The following is a 19793-nucleotide window of genomic DNA, read 5'->3' as shown; positions in this document are numbered from 1 at the left end:
TACTGAGACAGAGGGTTTAAATGACACCCACTGGAGAGCTATAATTTCTCTCTTACAGATATTTATAGAAGATGAAATTTTAAAAGTTATGTTTGCAACTTAAGATTTCACAGCAATATATATAACTCAGTCATTCCACGGGAAAAGAAAGGGTCTTAATTGTGAGTTTAATTCCCACATAGCTTTATTTACCTTGCTGGATTTTTGAAATGTTAACATTCGTCTATAGTCTAAAAGGACTAAGTAGTAGATTAATGTGTGCTCTGTCATTGCATTTTTTCTAAACTTCTATGGTCATTAATCTTCCTGCATTGGAGCTGTGCTCTTGGGGCAGGGATCTGCTTGTGAAACATTTCCCATATGACTCTTGCTGTTCGATTGTAATATCCCTTCACACCACGGCACACTTTTCCTTCCTACACCTTATCTGAATAAAAAATTCTTTCTCCATTATCACTTATCACAAAGTCAGCAACTATCCTTTCAGCAGCTCTGACTCGGCTGTTGGTTCTGTCCAGCATTAAATCCTGCAAATAAAAAACACATCTGGACTACCCAGTGCCCAAGCATCTTGACTCACTCTCTCCCACGGTAGCCCATCCTCGTCACTACCTAGCACAACACAAAAGCTGTCAGAAATCATGATTCAACTGCCTTAAGAATGGCCAATTTTGCAAGTTATTTTGAGATTGTCAGATCTGGGATTTAATTGTTCTGGGACTTTGAACGTTTCATTCCAACAAGAGAAATTAGGACTTTCTGATATATTGACAGGCCATTTCCTTTCAATGTCAGTCATTTGTTTTTATACTTACTGAGCTGTGCCATCCAGTAAATTCTCAGTTCTTGTTTCTTTAGTAGAGTGTGTGTGGAGCATTTAGTCATGTCAAGTAGAGAATGTGGGTACATAGATTTTGATCTGAGTTGTAGGTGCTTGGGAGGTTTCGAATTTTTCAGAACTGAGATCTCTCACAGTTGAGAGCTGAATGCATTTCACGTAATGAATTTTGATCTAATTTTCAATTGCCAATGTCTATTTACAGGTGCTAAGATAATGCGTTCCTTTAAATCTAAAGCGCGTGATAAGATTTTTCATTTGTTTTATAATTGGGTGATTGTGCGTGGGAAGAACAATGCTTGTTAAAGTTATGTAAAGGCAAATCTTCAGAAGAATGTGGGTGTTGAGTATTAAATGCAGATAATCTGATTTACAACTTTGATGCCTTTTAAGAATGCATATGGTAAGTCTATTAGTGTTATGCCTACATCTGATAAACCCCCTACATAAAAAACATGTTGTTAAGGTTAGTTCAGAGGTACAAACAGAAATGTCTTACTTTGCCACTGCAATACATACTAACTGAAGTCTGAAACAAGTTGTTAATATATTCCTTTGTGAATGACCCAGAGCTTCGAGTATGTTGTAACTCAGTAATCAGGTTCCTCCATCTGTAACTAAACAGCTCAGATTAAAGATAATATCAAGGTAACGTGAGCATGCCAAAGGTAATCTACATCTCAGTATTCAAACCTTTGATTTAGGAGACCAAATGATCTTCCTCTGATGTCTCCTCTTTACCATCCATCAAAGTATTGAGTACAGGAGATGGGATGTTATGTTGAAGTTGTGTAAGATGTTGGTGAGGCCTAATTTGGAGTATTGTGTACAGTTTTGGTCACCTACCTCCAGGAAAGATGTAAATAAGGTTGAAAGAATACTGAGAAAATTTACAAAGATGTTGCTGGGTCTGCAGGGCCTGAGTTAAATAGGTTAGAACTTTATTCCTTAGAATGTAGATGATTGAGAGGAGATTTGATAGAGGTATTCAAAATTATCAGTGGTATAGATAAGATAGATGCAAGCAGGCTTTTTTCACTGAGGTTGGGTGGGACTACAACCAGAGGTTATGCGTTAAGGGTGAAAGGTGGAAAGTTTATGGGGAATATGAAGGGAAATTTCTTCACTCAGAGGGTCATGAGAGTGTAGAATGAGCTGCCGGCGCAAGGAGTGCATGACAGCTCGATTTCAAATTTAGGCAAAGGTTGGATGGGTACATGGAAGGTAGGGGTATGGAGGGCTGTGGTCCTGGTGTAGGTCGATAGGATTAGGCAGTTTAAATGGTTTTGGCCTGGACTAGATGGACTGAAGGGCCTATTTCTATGCTGTACTTTTCTGTGATTATATCATGATGAGATCACATTCAGCTAGTTCCTTCTTTAGCTGGAGAATGCCTTGTAAGGCCTGCCGTTCCTTTTCTGTATCATGCCCTTTGCTATTTCAACCTTCAATAACAGTCACTCAAAAGTCCTACATCAGTTTTGTATGGCTGTAATGACACCCAGATTTACAAATTTGCCTACTACCTTGAACTTTCCCTAGTGTCTAAGTTGTGAGACTGTCAAAATGGGGGGGCATGGTTGCATGGTGGTTAGCACAATGCTTTGCAGTATAGGTGACCTGGGTTCAATTCCCACCACTGCCTGTAAGGAATCTGTGCATTCTCCCTGTGACTGCATGGATTTCCTCCAGTTCCCTCCCACAGTCCAGACACGGACCAGTTGGTAGGTTGGTTGGTAATTGTAAATTACCCAGTGATTAGGTTCAGATTAAATCAGGGGATTGCTGGGCGGCATGGCTCAAAGGGCCAAAAGAGCCTATTCCACACTGTATCTCAGTAAGTAATAGTAAGTTAAAAAAAAAGCTGGATTAGCAGAAATTTATTGTCGCTGCAAAAGGGAGCAGCACCTTGTATCTTAAATTCCATCTGAGTAGCCTCCAACCTGATGGCATGAACATCGGTTTCTCAAACTTCTGCTAATGGCCCGCCTCCTCTCCCTCACCATTCTCATTTCCCTCTCTCACTGATTCTTCTTACCTGCCTATCACCTCCCCCTGTTGTTCCTCCCCCTTCCCTTTCTTCCACGGCCTTCTGTCCTCTCCTATTAGATTCCCCCTCTCCAGCCCTGTATCTCTTTCACCAATCGACTTCCCAGCTCTTTACTTCACCCCTACCCCTCCTGGTTTCACCTATCGCCTACTATCTTGAATCCCTTCCTCCCCTCCCCCACCTTCTTACTCGGACCTCATCTTTTTTTCCTCCAGATCTGATGAAGAGTCTTGGCCCAAAATATCGACTGTTTACTCTTTTCCACAGAGGCTGCCTGGCCTGCTGAGTTCCTCCAGTGTTTTGTGTGCCGATTACTCACTAACCCTAACCGTTCTGCCTCTGGAATGTGGGTGGAAATCCCTGGAGAAAATCCCGCATTGTCACAAGAAGAAACTTCTTACAGACAGCGGTGGGAATTCACCTCCAATTGATGATCGCTGGCGGTGTAAAGCAATTGAGCTAACCTCTGTGCCATCATGCCCACTTTGTCATACCTGGGCTGATTTTGTGTTTTAGATTATATGTATGTGTGTGTGTATATATAGGATATAATTTTGATGTCCTATTTTTACTTCCAGAATATTGTCTGACTCCACCTCAGCCTCACTTCAGCTGCTGCAGAAATTCCCATTTTTCCACCACCAGTCACCTCTTCCCCTCCCCACTCCTTTCTGTGGGGATTATTCTCTAGCCCAGTTATCCCTCTCTCTAGGCACTTTTCCCCTGTAAGAAGTGTAACACCTGCCCCTACGCCTTCAATCTCACCACCTCCATGAACAGCCCTTCCAGGTGAGACAAGCATTCAGATGCAAATGCCTGGGTATTGGTTGTTGCACCTCCTGCTCCTTATGTGTACATCGCGGAGACTGGGTACCATCATGGGATCGCTTTGCCAGGTTCCTGGACTCCACCGCCGTGGCCATCTGCACCTCCTGCTTGCCAGGTGTTTTATTTCTCCTCTCGAAACATCGGCTGTCTATTCCTCGCCGCCGATGCTGCCCGGCCCACCCAGTTCCCAAAGCATCTTATATTTTTTTTGCCCCAGATTCCAGTATCTGCAGTTTCTTGTTTCTTCATCCTTATGTTTGTTTTCTCTAGCCCTGATTATTGCAAACCGTTCCTATTGTCACTTGCTACTCATAAACTTGAGTTCATTCAAAACTGCTGGCTGGGTCCAATCTCTTCCAACTGTACTCCACTGATTCCTGGCTATTGTTAGAGTTCTCACCCTTTGAGTCCCCCAATGACAACGGCCCCTCCTGTCTCAGTAAACTCTGTCTCCAGCCCTCTGAGCCTACAGAGCATTTGAGCTTCCCTATATCCAGTTTCATGCTCATCGATGAGATTAGTTGCTCCACCATTAGAAGCTGATCCTTCAGCTGATGAATCTCTGACAACATGAATTCCCTCTCGTTAAGCCTTCCCATTCCCTGTTCCTGCCACCTCTCCTTTCTGCTTCAAGATGCTCCTAAAGCACTGTGACACAGCAGGCTGTGTTATTCTCTTACAGCTCCAAGGGTCCCATTGCTCTCTGTACGGAGATTGTATCTTCACTTCATTTCTGTATGGTCCTGCCATTTCCTCTACCAACCTCAGCAATGCGCTAGTCGGTAGGTTTATGGGCCAATGTAACTTCCTCCTAGAGTGTTTGGGTGGTAGGAGAATCAGGGTGGAATTATAAAGATTATAAAAGGTTAGCTTTATTGGCCACATAGTCATAGAAAGCTACAGCACAGAAACAGGCCCTTTGGCCCATCTAGTCCATGCCAACCTGTTTAAAATGCCTACTCCCATTGATCTGCACCCAGACCACAGCCCTCCATATCCCTCCCATTCACGTACCTATCAAAACTTATCTTAAATATTGAAAACACTTGCGTTGGCAGCTTGTTGCACACTCTCACCACCCTCTGAGTGAAGAAGGTTCCCCTCATGATCCCTTTAAGCAATTCAGCTTCACCTTTAACCCATGATCTCTAGTTGTAATCTCATCCAACAGTGGGGAAAGCCTGCTTGCATTTACCCTACTTATACCCCTCATAATTTTGTCTACCTCTATGAAATCTCCTCTCAATCTTCTATGTTCCAGAGAATAAAGTTCTAACCTGTTCAATCTTTCCTTACCACTCAGGTCCTCCAATCCCAGCAAAATCCTTGTACATTTTCTCTTTACTCTTTCAATCTTATTTACACCTTTCCTGTAGGCAGGTGACAAAAACTGCACACCATAGTCCAAATTAGGCCTCACCAACATCTTATACAATTTCAATGTAACACCTCAACTGCTGTACTCAATACTTCTTCATTGAAGTATTGAAACATACACTGGAATGCATCATTGGTGTCAAAACAAATCAGTGAGGACTGTGCTGGCTGCAACTCAGTAACCTTAACCATACATTTTGGAATGTGGGAGGAAACTGGAGCATCTGGAGGAAATCTATGCTGTTACGGGGAAAAAGCACAAGCTCCTTACAGGCAATGGTGGGAATTGAACCCTGATACACAATTGCTGTCAACTCTGGCAGGGGTTGCAGGCCATTACTTCCTACAAAGCAAAATCCAACATCATGAATGGCAGTGATGCTTCACTACCAGACAAGCTCTACACCTTTTATGTTCGCTTTGAAAGGGCGAATAAATCCGCTGCTGCCATAAAGTTAACTAATTTCATGGTGTATGCCAGTGATATTAAACCTGATTCATCGTCTGATTCAAGGGCACATTGAAAGTTTCAGGATTCAATATCAAATGGATCAATTTCAGTAAACTCACTTTCTCTGTGTCAGGACTAGCTAGTTCTGTTGTGGGTTGTCCATCCGTAATACAATTTTCCCCTCTCCACTGACACTAACTTGACATGGATATTTCCTCCAGCACTAACTTGCAATTCATAATTTTTACACATCCCTTTCTTAGTATGTCTCCCTCTCCTCTTCCTCCCATTCATCCTCCTCTCTCTCTTGCGCGTGTACACACACACACACACACACACACACACACACACACACACACACACACACACACACACACACACCCTTCCTAATCATTAATAGGTCATAGCTTATCATTACAGTAACCATGACCTCACCCTATGAGTAAGATTTCATTTGACCAATCCATTTCTACCCCACCCTCTTGGCAACTTTAATTTATTTTCTTACTTTCACTTTCACATTTCTGATCAACAGCCCTTGAGCTGAAGCTTTAAGTTGGTTTCTCTTTCCACATGTGCTGGTGTGTGTTTCCAGCATTTTATTTTTATCTTCTGTCTTTAGCAAATTTAGATATATGATGCATGATCCACTCTTGCAAATCATTGAACTGGATTCTGAACAACTGGGAACTAGCACTGATCACTGCAATACTCTTTGTCACAGCCTTTAATGCAAATATAACCCATTTATAAACACAAGAGCTTCGGCAGATGCTGAAAATCTCGAGCAACACACACAAAATGCTGGGTGATCTAAGCAGGTCTGGTAGCATCTACAGAAAGATGGCGCTGGTGAATAACATGACCAGTGTTTTGATGTTGTGCTCTTGGTTCAATGGAGCAATCTGGCACTTCGCTCTCTCCAAGGGAATTCAATGAGTTTGGGGTCAGACTGTGTGGCTTGGTGGCCTGGAAGCCTGGAGATGGGGCATGAGTTCTTGATTGAGTCCATTCCTTCTCTCCGATTGAGGCGTCAAGCAAGCTTGAAGTCGACGAAGATGAGAGCGAAGGACATGCTGGTGTTTGGTGCTGCTCTCCTGCGTTTGACATGTCCTCCTCTCCTTCTCGCTAGCTGGTCTTTGCAATGCCTTCTGAGACGGTGATGTGCCTCTCCTGTGAGATGTGGCAGTCTTGGGGGAACTCCCCTCTCCCGCAGAGTCACATCTGCCAGAAGTGCTTGAGGTTGGGCGATCTGGAAGACCGTGTGAGGAATCTGGAGCAGCAGCTGGATGACCTTCGACTCATAAGGGAGAATGAGGCAGTCATAGATGAGAGCTACAGGGAGGTAGTCACACCTAGGCTGCCGGAAGCAGGTCATTAGGTGACAGCCAGAGGGGGGAAAGCAAAGGAGAGTAGACAGGTAGTGCAGAGCACCCCTGTAGCCATTCCCATGAATAATAAGTTTACCGTCCTGGATGCTGTTGGTGAGGACGACCGACCAGGTGTGAGCCACGGTGGCAGGGCCTCTGGCACTGAGTCTGACCCTGTGGTGCAGAAGGATGGGATGGAGAAGAGGAGAGCTGTCGTCATTGGAGATTCTATAATCAGGGGAGCAGACAGGAGATTTTGTGGATGTGAGAAGGACACCCGCATGGTTTGTTGCCTCCTGGGTGCCAGGGTCCGGGATGTCTCTGACCGGGTGCACAACATCCTGGTACGAGAGGGAAAGCAACCAGAAGTCATGATACATGTTCGGACCAACGACATAGGCAGGAAGAGGGATGAGGTCCTGAAGTGTGAGTTTTGGGAACTAGGCAGAAGGCTGAAGAACAGGACCTCAAGGGTGGCGTTCTCAGGATTGCTGTCAGTACTATGTGATAGTGATGGTAAGAATTGGAGGAGATGGCAGTTGAATGCGTGGCTGAGGAGTTGGTGCAGGGGGCAGTGTTTTAGATTTTTGGATCATTGGGATCTCTTCTGGGGAAGGTGGGACCTGTACAGATTGGATGGGTTGCACCTGAACTCGAGGGGGAGCAATATCCTTGCTGGTAGGTTTGCTAGCATGGTTCGGGAGTGTTTAAACTAATTTGCAAGGAGGATGGGACCCGGAGCGATAGAGCAGTGAAAGAAGTGCATGGAGTAAAGCCAGATCTAACATATAGAGAGGTTTTGAGGAAAGAGAAGCAGAATAAAGGGTATAAAGGTAGTAAGGTAGAAGGGTTAAAGTGTGTGTACTTCAATGCAAGAAGCATCAGGAACAAAGGTTATGAACTGAGAGCTTGGATACATACATGGAATTATGATGTAGTGGCCATTACAGAGACTTGGCTGGCACCAGGGCAGGAATGGATTCTGAATATTCCTGGATTTCAGTGCTTTAAAAGGGATAGAGAGAGGGGAAAGGGGAGGAGGGGTGGCATTACTGGTCAGGGATACTATTACAGTTGCAGAAAGGGTGGGTAATGTAGCAGGATCCTCTTTTGAGTCAGTATGGGTGGAAGTCAGGAACAGGAAGGGAGCAGTTACTCTACTGGGGGTATTCTATAGGCCCCCTGGTAGCAGCAGAGATACCGAGGAGCAGATTGGGAGGCAGATTTTGGAAAGGTGCAAAAATAACAGGGTTGTTATCATGGGTGACTTTAATTTCCCTAATATTGATTCGCACTTGATTAGATCCAAGGGTTTAGATGGAGCAGAATTTGTTAAGTGTGTCCAGGATGGATTCCTGTCACAGTATGTTGACAGGCCGACTAGGGGGAATGCCATACTAGATCTAGTATTAGGTAATGAACTGGGTCAGGTCACAGATCTGTCAGTGGGTGAGCATCTGGGGGACAGTGATCACTGCTCCCTGACCTATAGCATTATCATGGAAAAGGATAGAATCAGAGAGGACAGGAAAATTTTTAATTGTGGAAGGGCAAATTATGAGACTATAAGGCTAGAACTTGCGGGTGTGAATTGGGATGATGTTTTTGCAGGGAAATGTACTATGGACATGAGGTCGATGTTTAGGGATATCTTGCAGGATGTTAGGGATAAATTTGTCCTGGTGAGGAAGATAAAGAATGGTAGGGTGAAGGAACCATGGGTGACAAGTGAGGTGGAAAATCTAGTCAGGTGGAAGAAGGCAGCATACATGAGGTTTAGGAAGCAAGGACCAGATGGGTCTATTGAGGAATATAGGGTAGCAAGAAAGGAGCTTAAGAAGGGGCTGAGAAGAGCAAGAAGGGGTCATGAGAAGGCCTTGGTGAGTAGGGTAAAGGAAAACGCCAAGGCATTCTTCAATTATGTGAAGAACAAAAGGATGACAGGAGTAAAGGTAGGACCGATTAGAGATAAAAGTGGGAAGATGTGCCTGGAGGCTGTGGAAGTGAGCAAGGTCCTCAATGAATACTTCTCTTCAGATTCACCAATGAGAGGGAACTTAATGATGGTGAGGACAATATGAGTGAGGTTGATGTTCTGGAGCATGTTGATATTAAGGGAGAGGAGGTGTTGGAGTTGTTAAAATACATTAGGACGGATAAGTCCCCGGGGCCTGATGGAATATTCCCCAGGCTGCTCCATGAGGTGAGGGAAGAGATTGCTGAGCCTCTGGCTAGGATCCTTATGTCCTCGTTGTCCACAGGAATGGTACTGGAGGATTGGAGGGAGGCGAATGTTGTCCCCTTGTTCAAAAAGATAGTAGGGATAGTCCGGGTAATTATAGACCAGTGAGCCTTACGTCTGTGGTGGGAAAGCTGTTGGAAAAGATTTTTGGAGGTAGGATCTATGGGCATTTAGAGAATCATGGTCTGATCAGGGACAGTCAGCATGGCTTTGTGAAGGGCAGATCGTGTCTAACAAGCCTGATAGAGTTCTTTGAGGAGGTGACCAGGCATATAGATGAGGGTAGTGTAGTGGATGTGATCTACATGGATTTTAGTAAGGCATTTGACAAGGTTCCACACGGTAGGCTTATTCAGAAAGTCAGAAGGCATGGGATCCAGGGAAGTTTGGCCAGGTGGATTCAGAATTAGCTTGCCTGCAGAAGGCAGAGGGTTGTGGTGGAGGGAGTACATTTAGATTGGAGGGTTGTGACTAGTGGTGTCCCACAAGGATCTGTTCTGGGACCTCTACTTTTCGTGATTTTTATTAACAACCTGGATGTGGGGGTAGAAGGGTGGGTTGGCAAGTTTGCAGACGACACAAAGATTGGTGGTGTTGTAGATAGTGTAGACGATTGTCAAAGATTGCAGAGAGACATTGATAGGATGCAGAAGTGGGCTGAGCAGTGGCAGATGGAGTTCAACCCGGAGAAGTGTGAGGTGGTACACTTTGGAAGGACGAACTCCAAGGCAGAGTACAAAGTAAATGGCAGGATACTTGGTAGTGTGGAGGAGCAGAGGGATCTGGGGGTACATGTCCACGGATCCCTGAAAGTTGCCTCACAGGTAGATAGGGTAGTTAAGAAAGCTTATGGGGTGTTAGCTTTCATAAGTCGAGGGATAGAGTTTAAGAGACGCGATGTAATGATGCAGCTCTATAAAACTCTAGTTAGGCCGCACTTGGAGTACTGTGTCCAGTTCTGGTCGCCTCAATATAGGAAGGATGTGGAAGCATTGGAAAGGGTACAGAGGAGATTTACCAGGATGCTGCCTGGTTTAGAGAGTATGGATTATGATCAGAGATTAAGGGAGCTAGGGCTTTACTCTTTGGAGAGGAGGATGAGAGGAGACATGATAGAGGTGTACAAGATATTAAGAGGAATAGACAGAGTGGACAGCCAGTGCCTCTTCCCCGGGGCACCACTGCTCAGTAAAAGAGGACATGGCTTTAAGTTAAGGGGAGGGAAGTTCAAGGGGGATATTAGAGGAAGGTTTTTCACTCAGAGAGTGGTTGGTGTGTGGAATGCACTGCCTGAGTCAGTGGTGGAGGCAGACACACTAGTGAAGTTTAAGAGACTACTAGACAAGTATATGGAGGAATTTAATGTGGGATGTTATATGTGAGGCAGGGTTTGAGGGTCAGCACAACATTGTGGGCTGAAGGGCCTGTAATGTGCTGTACTATTCTATGCTCACAGAGGAAAATGCAGGAGTCCTGGGTTTCATGTTACAAAGACTGATTGGTGAGGCTCACAGCTCTGGACTCAGTTTTGGGGACTTTGCGGTTCACGTTGCATGTATTACCAGTTTCTGGTTACTCTTTTTTTGCTGTTTTTGAACGGGTTGATCGGGGCGATGGGTAAGTACCGGGGCGCTTCAGTGAAGACTGGCTCTGTGGCTTGCAGTCAGCTAGTAGCGCTGAACTGAACTAAACTGTTCAGTTTAATCTAGACCTGGACTACTCCTGGTCTCCTGTTTGACACTTATATTCTATGTGCTGTTCAGCTGCTTTTTGTCATTTGCGCAATTTGTTCCCTTTTGTGCGCATTGGGTGTTTGAAGTTTTTCTGGGAGCGGTTCCATTGTGTTTCTCTGTTTCACGGCTAGCTGCGGGAGGACACATCTCAGAGTTGTATTCTGTAGTAAATGAACTTCGAAGGAATAAAGTGTCAACAGTTTAGGCTAAGACTCTTCGTCAGGAAACTTCATAATCCCTGCTTTCTGTCCCTTAACTGATTGTCACTTCAGGCCAGTGCTGTGCCCTAATTTTGCTTAATAATCTCTTCTCTTTGGCATCATATTGAAGGGCTGATGCACAGGCACATGGTTCAAAGTAAATTTATTTTCGAAGTACAAGTATGTCACCATATACGACCCTGAGATTCTTGCATTTGCAGGATACACTGTAAATCCAAGAAACACAATAGAACCAATGAAAGAAATGCACCCAGTATGATGGACAAACAACCAAAGTGCAAGGGACAACAAACTATGCAAATAGAAAGGAGAGAAAAAATTATAATTATAGTAATAAATAAATAAATAAATAAATAAATAAGCAATAGATGTTGCGAAAATGAAATGAAGACTCCTTGAAAGTGAGTCCATAGGTTGTGGGGACAATGCACTGATGGGTTGAGTGATGTTATCCACTTTGCTCAAGAGCCTGATGGTTAAGGGATTAATAGATTTTTTTAATTGCCTGAAAACAATGCTGCTTGTTGAAATATTCATGGCTGTGACTGTAGATTTCAACTGCAGTAGTCCTAAATGGGAATATTTGATGATTCCTAACTGAGCAAAGAGTTGCCACTTATCATCGCCATCTTAATGATCATTATACCTATAAGGAAAAAGATTATGCTGATCACATGCTTATAGATTCATGTGAATTATTAGTTAGCTGCAATCAATCCATGGGTCAGGTGTTCCTGTGCCGGTGCATTGCAACCCAGGTTGGGAATGTATTGGAGGTCTGATCCAAGTACATCTGTCCTCGGTTTCTGCCCCCGGAATCAGCAATCAATCCATGGGTAAAGCTCAACAGAGCTGGGGATACTGGATCTACCTCTCATCAGTCTCCTTACCTTCGTCCCAATGGAGCCTTGACTGACTCCGTTGCCTTGGATGGGGTCACTGAGCTAATTTTAAGTTAATTTGTTTTGCTATTTATATAAATATATTGTCTTTAACATTCTAAGTAGCTATATAAACCTGATTTCCTACCTTTTTGATGAATGAGGCATTTAAAATCAGTTAAGAAGCTCTTTGTTGCCATTAAGTTGTCCAAATGACAACAGGATGGCCTGAGCTGGGAGTTTGGGATCCACTATATGAAGTCTGGTTTTCACTCACAAGCCTTGATGCCAGCAAGACCTCAAGTTCAACTTCAAAGAATGAGAGTAGTCACAGGGAAAATGCAACAGGTAAGAGCAAGGAATGGGTTAAACCATGCAAAATCATTGTTTACTTTTTGCTTTCTGTCAGTGTGAGTGAATCAGAATCACTTTATTGCCAGAAGTGATTGTGGTTTGGTGCTAAGCATACAACACAGGACAACAGCATAGTAGACAACACATTAGCAGCCAACAACTTAAAAGTCAACAGTGCAAACAGCCATGAGCAATCAACAGCTGAAAGAAAGTTAACGATCAGTAATCAAACTTAAATAACTGTGAACATATAAATAGCCCAAATAAGTATTAACAGAACAATGGCAGCAGGAAAGACTGCAGTTGGGGTATAACACCTGAATCAGGATCAGAATCAGAATCAGGTTTATTATCACCGGCATGTGACGTGAAATTTGTTAACTTAGCAGCAGCAGTTCAATGCTATACATAATATAGCAGAGAGAAAATAATAATCATCATCATAAATAAAATTTAAAAAAATAAATAATAGACAAGTAAATCAATTATGTATATTGAATTGATTAAAAAATGTACAAAAACAGAAATATTGTTTATTAAAAAAAGTGAAGTAGTGTTCAAAGCTTCAATGTCCGTTTAGGAATTGGATGGCACAGGAGAAGAGGTTGTTCCTGAATCACTGACTGTGTGTCTTCAGGCTTCTGTGTCTCCTATCTGATGGTAACAGTGAGGACAGGGCATGCCCTGGGTGCTGGATGTCCTTTATAATGGACGCTGCCTTTCTGAGATGCCGCTCCCTAAAGATGTCCTGGGTACTTTGTAGGCTAGTGCCCAAGATGGAGCTGACTAGATATACAACCTTCTGCAGCTTCTTTCGGTCCTGTGCAGTAGCCCCTCCATACCAGACCGTGATGCAGCCTAACAGAATACTCTCCATGGTACAACTATAGAAGTTTTTGAGTATATTTGTTGACGTGCCAAATTTCTTCTAACTCCTAATAAAGTATAGCCGCTGTCTTGCCTTCTTTATAACTGCATCAATATGTTGGGAGTCAAAAGTTTGAAGTATATTTATTATCAAACTATGTATGCAGTATGATATGAAGATCAGACTTCCCCACAGACTGTCACAAAACAAAGAACCACAGAATCAACCAGTTCAAAGTAAAACATTAAACATTAAACACCCCCCCACCACGTTAAAAAAACCCAACAGTAACAAAAAAAATCGAAAAGAATCAAAAATAAAGATGTGGTCTACAAATCATAACAGGAGGTACAAAATACATGACAAAAGGGAAATATCATGATAGTAATGTAGTAATGGGAGATTTCAATAAGCAGGTAGATTTGGAAAATCAGATTGGTGTTGAATCCTAGGAATAGAACTTTTTGGAATGCCTTCAAGATGGCTTTTTAGAGCAACGCGTGGTTGAGCCCACCAGAGGGAAGGTAATTCTGGAGTAGATGTTATACAATAAACTGGAATTGATTGGAGGGCTTAAGGTAAAGAAACACATGGGGGCCAGTGATCGTAATATTATAGAATTCATCTTGCAGTTTGAGAAAGAGAAGCTAAAGTAAGATATATCTGTATTACAGTGAAGTAAAGGCATGAAAGAGGAGCTTACCGAAATTGATTGGAAAGGAACACTAGCAGGGATGATGGCAGAGCAGCAATGGCTGGAATTTCTGGGAACAACTCAGAAGGCACAGGATACATATCCCAAAGAGGAAGAAGTATTCGACAGGCAGGATGATGCAACTGCTGCTGACAAGTGAAGTCAAAGCTAACATAAAAGCCAAAGAGAGGTCATACAATAAAGCAAAAAATAGTGGGAAGTTAGAAGATTGGGAGGCTTTTAACAATCTACAGAAGGCAATGAAAAATTCATTAAAAGGAAAAGATGGAATACAAAGTTAAGCAAGCCAATAATATTAAAGAGGATAACAAAAGTTTCTTTCAAAATATAAAAATTGTAAAAGAGAGATGAGAGTAGATAGAAGACTGCTGAAAAATGATGCTTGAGAGGTAGTAATGAGAGTTAAGGAAATAGCAGACAGACTGAATAAGTATTTTCCTTCAGCCTTCGCTGTGGAAGACACTAGCAGTATGCTGGCAGTTCACGAGTGCCGGGGGCAGAAGTATGAGAAGTTGCCATTACCGTGGGGAAGGTTTTTTGGGAAACTCAGAAGTCTGATAAATCATCTGGACCAGATGGAATACACCCCAGGGTTCTGAAAGAAATGGCTGAAGAGATTGTGGAGGCATTAGTAATGATCTTTCAAGAATCAGTTGACTCTGGTATATTTCTGGAGGAATGGAAAATTGCCAATGTCACAGAGGCAGAAAAAGGAACCTGTAGACCAGTTAGTCTGACCTCAGTGGTTGGGAAGACATTGGAGTTGATTATTAAGGATGTAATTTCAGGGTACTTGGGGGCACATGGTAAAATAAGCCATAGTCAGCATGGTTTCCTCAAGGGAAATCTTGCCTTTCAAATCAGTTGGAATTCTTTGAAGGAATAACAAGCAGGATAGACAAAGGAGAATCAGTTCATATTGTGTATTTGAATTTTCAGAAAGCCTTTGACAAGGTGCCACACATGAGGCTGCTTAACAAGTTAATAGCCTATGGTATTCCAGAAAAGATACGAGCATAGATAGAGCATCGGCTGATTGGCAGGAGGCAAAGAATGGGAATAAAGGAGCCTTTTCTGGTTGGCTGCTGGTGACTAGTGGTGTTCCACAGGGGTCTGCATTGGGACTGCTTTTCATGTTATATATCAATGAGTTGGATGACAGAATTGTTGGCTTTGTTGCAAAGTTTGCTGATGATATGAAGATAGTTGGAGGAGCAGGTAGTTTTGGAGGAAGTAGAGAAGTTCCAGAAGGATCAGATTAGAAGAATGGGCAAAGAAGTTGCAGATGAAACACAATGTCATGAAGTATATAGTCATGCACTTTGGTAGAAGAAATAAAAGCATGAACTAGTCTCTAAATGGAGAGAAAATTCAAAAATCTGAGGTATAGACGGACTTAGGAGTCCTTGTACAGGATTCCCTAAAGGTTTAGTTGCAAGTTGAGTCAGTGGTGGGGAAGGCAAATGCGATATTAGCATTCATTTTGAGAAGACTAGTATATAAAAGCAAGGATGTAATGTTAAGGCTTTATAAAGCCCTGGTGAGGCCTCACTTGGAGTATTCTAAGTGGTTTTGGATCCTTATCAACAAGATGATATGCTGACATTGGAGAAGGTTTAAAAGGGATTTATGAAAATGATTCCATGATTGAAAGGGTTGTCGTATGAGGAGTGTATGATGGCTCTGGGCCTCTACTCATTGGAATTCAGAAGATTGAGGGGTGACATACTGAATGTTGAAAGGCCTTGATGGAATGGATGTGGATAAGATGTTTCCTATCGTGGGAGTGTCTAAGACCAGAGGACTCAGCTTCAGAATAGAGGGGTGTTTGTTTAGAATGGAGATGAGGATGGATTTCTTTCGCCAGAGAATGGTGAATCTCTGGAATTTGTCACCACAGGCATCTGTGGAGGCCAAGTCATGGGGTATATTTAAGGCAGAGGTTGATAGATTCTTGATTAGTCAGGGCATGAAAGGATACGGGGAGAAGGCAGGAGATTGGGGCTGAGAGGGAAACTGGATCTGCCTTGATGAAATGGCAGAGCAGACTCGAAGGGCCAAATGGCCTAATTCTGTTCCTATCTCTTATGGTTTTATGAACTAAAACACAGAATATAAAACACAAAATGCGTATTTCAGCACAGTTCAGCTCAATGTTTATTATCTATAGGTCACACGATTCAAAAATTGCCCAATAGTAGTAACAAAAAAAAAGAGCAACTAGAACTAGACATAGAACACATCATAAAAACTGGATTAGAGTCCAAATGTACAATCTGCAACAATTAAACTTTGCTCTGGCCCTGTTTGCCAACATCGTTGAGGGAGAGAGAAATCACTCGAATGCAAGGTCCTCCCCTCGGGCACAGTGAATGAGAGAGGGTGAGGCTGACACAGACAGACCCCTTCTCTGGCAGCAGCAAGCGACAGTCTGGTCAACACCCGCCTCGGCACTTTAATTGGTGAGATTAGTGAGAAATGGAGTTGATCATGAGCCCACGCACCATCTCCAGGCTTTTTAACCTCCATACCGCGCGTTTTGGTCGCAGCCTCGTGGAATCCTCTCAGAGACAGCAAAGTGCCAAATCATCTGTTTGGCCCAAAGTCATACAGTCAGAATGTAGATTACAGGCTCTAACAGTAGTGGAACCATATCAAACATGAAAAGAAGCTGTAAAAGAAGTGAAAGGAATTGCTTTGTGATCTGTTTTGGGGATGTTACCTTTGGATAGCTACAGGAAAGAAGCTTTGGAGATGATGTGTAGTCCTGATGGTGATGGACTTGTAGCATTTCCTGTTGGCAATTTGGCGATAGGTGACTGTTAGGGTGGGTGGAGTCAGCAGTAGATTTTCCAACTCTCTTTCTTCGCTCTGCCAACAAGCAGGTATTTTAATATTGGAAAATGATAGCCGATGGTCTTCTTCTCTGAGTGGACTGCAACCGGGACTTGGAGAGGGATGGGACAGCCGGAAACCAAATGGTGATAGAGTTAGTCACAACACTCTCAATGATGACCGCGTTTAAATTCATCAGAATACACCCTGAGATGTTAAGTTTCCTAAGCTTGCGTAGGGAGAATGATCTCTTCTGGGCTTTCCTAGTAATGAGCATAGCGTACTTGTCCCACTTCAATGTATTGGTAATGATAGTCCCCAGGAATTTGAATGACTCAACTACTGACACAGCCTGAGCATTAATTTGCAAGTGAGGATGGCAGATAAGAGGTTGTCATTTGAAGTCAGTCCTCATTTCCACTGTCTTGAGAGCATTAAACTCCAAGTCATTATGAGCACACCAGGCTGCAAAACACTCTACCTCTGTTTAATGGCAAGTCACTCATTATTAGAGATGAGACCAACTACAGTTGTGTCATCCACAAACTTTAGGAGTTTAATGGATTTGCCTGTGGAAGTACAGTCACTTGTAGAAGTGAGAACAGGAGGAATGACAGAACTCAGCCCAGGGGAGAGCCTCTGCTTATAGACATTGGATTGGACAGGTAGGAGCTCAGCCTTACAAACAGCTTTCTTCCTGTCAGGAAGTTCGTAATCCATTGACAGATACCGTAAGGTAGAGCTAACTGGGTTAGTTTGGTGTGGAGCAACTCTAGAACCATAGTATTGAAGGTGGAGCTAAAATCCACAAACAAGATCCTCACATGGGTGTTGGGGGAGCCCAAATGCTGAAGAATGTATGAAGGCACAAGTTAACTGCATCCTCAACTGAGCAATTTGCTCTAAAGGCAACCTGTAGTAGGTCAAGAAGAGAACCAGTAATGGACCTAAGGTAGCCAACATCAGACGTTCAAAGGTTTTTATCCTTCTGTCAAAGAGTTTGATAGAACAATGAAGGCATTCAGTGGGCAGAGTATGACTAAAGAATATTTATTTTCACTAAGCATGGTATAACTGTAAGGTAGTGCCTTTTCATATATAAAATACGACATAAAAATAAAGTTTTCACTATACTTAGTGAGCTACCAATCCTTTCAGGATACTTCTAAACTCCCAGAGTGATTGTGAAAGGAAATCTGGGGAATTTGGTGAAAATCATGTAAACAAGATGTGTTTAGAAGTTCCAACCATGTCCTTCCAAAGTCACAACACAAAACTATTATGACAGAATTTTGATGGTGTTTTTTTTAGGAAACTATATGTATAAGGATGGATAGCATTTAGCAGGAGCATTAAAGGATGGATGTAATGAGTAGTTAGTATAACAACATCAGATGAGCCAAGTCTTGTAAATAGTGTTCAAATATTTGTTATTCAACAACAGATCAAACACTGACATGGGCATTCTACAGTACCTATTGTTTTGGATGAATTCTTGGGGGCAGTAGGTATCCGGATAGTAAATTTATATCTCTTAAGATTATACTTAACATATGATTGGCAGCTTTCTGAAACATGATCCTGTTTGTGATATAGCCATCTATTTTGAGAGCATTTGCAAATTTGCTGTTCTAACATACTTGATTGAAAAGAACAATCTTTATAGACATAATATGATGGGCTTATTTTAGCACTAATAAAAGGGAAAATTCTTTCTGTTCAGTTTACTTCTATAAAATAATAAACATTGGGATAGATCATTAAGCCATTGTGCAGGTTAGAAAAATGTGTATTTGGCAGTTTTCTTAAAAAACATCAAGAAAACCATGCATGGTTCTAAGTAAAATCATTCAGGCCATTGGAGTGTGCTGATGAATTTCCTGTTTGACTGGTAAGCTGTTTTCACAAAGATGCACTTATGAACATCATAAATATGCAAGAAGTAAAACTAAGTCAAATAAACATCCATGTATTAAACTTCAAAGCATATAAAGCAAATTCAGAAATCAACATTAGAAGTATTGTTTAAAATTTAACAGAACCTACAGAGTAAAGCAATGTATTTGACCATGCTTTAATCCTTATGATGGAAGTAAGTAGAATGGCACTGAAATAGGCCACTCAGCCCACACGACTTGTCCTACTGTTTTGTCTGTATCCCCCTCACCATCTCATCCCGCCAGCAAAATTCGAAAGATGATGTCATCTTTGTAAGTCTACACAGTGCACAAATTTACATTTGAAATAAAAATGTCATATAAAAATAATTTACAGAAATAAAAGAAATGAAAATATTACATTTCTCGATTAACCGTCAAAAGTAATTAAGTGAAAACTCCAAGCTACCAACACAACACTATTCACTGGTTTGAGTTGCATTCCATAGATGACATTGCCAGAAGGTTTTATAACATCTTTGATGGCATCTGTAATTATACGCATCCTTATAAAACAATAACATTGTTTTCTCTTTGTGTAGATTTATATAGTCATGTAATCAGAGGATATTACGACATCTCATAAGCACCACCTGAATTAAGTTCCTTGCACTTAATCATCTTTGTTTAAACCTCCCCTCTTGTGCAATTATTATAATTTTAATTAATTCCCTTATAGGATATGGATGTTTCATGCATATGGATATGGATTGTCCATCCCTGAAGTGAGGAAGTACTCAAACTGGTGGGTCTGGAAACATCCATATGGCAAAGATGACAGATTTCCTTCTCCGAAGGTACTGGTAAGCCAAAATTGTTTCTGCACCAAATGGTAATTTCATTGCTAATTTTACTGATTCGAACATGTGTTGCTGTATCAAAGCTAGCCAACAATATTAAAGAGGATACCAAAAGTTTCTTTAGATATATAAAGTGTAAGAAGGTGAGAATGGATATCGGACTGCTGGAAAATGATGCTGGAGAGGTAGTAATGGGGGAACAAGGAAATGGCAGACGAACTGAATAAGTATTTTGCATTAGTCTTCACTGCGGAAGACACTAGCAGTGTTGGTAGAAGCTTTCCAGAGTGTCA

The 19793-nt window shown here is 42.2% G+C and overlaps 1 long non-coding RNA gene across 1 annotated transcript in view; it reads left to right on the top strand.

Moving 5' to 3' along the window:
• Positions 1-19475, top strand: part of LOC140725565 (uncharacterized) — a 53909-nt gene extending 34434 nt beyond the window's left edge. Inside the window, exon 6 of the long non-coding RNA XR_012098375.1 lies at positions 19380-19475. This is a non-coding gene — a long non-coding RNA (uncharacterized lncRNA). The remainder of the gene's footprint in view (positions 1-19379) is intronic.
• Positions 19476-19793: the final 318 nt, after the last annotated feature.

This window comes from Hemitrygon akajei, chromosome 3, assembly GCF_048418815.1.
Source record: "Hemitrygon akajei chromosome 3, sHemAka1.3, whole genome shotgun sequence".
NCBI classification, from domain to species: Eukaryota; Metazoa; Chordata; class Chondrichthyes; order Myliobatiformes; family Dasyatidae; genus Hemitrygon; species Hemitrygon akajei.
This window is presented reverse-complemented; position numbering and strand designations above follow the sequence as displayed.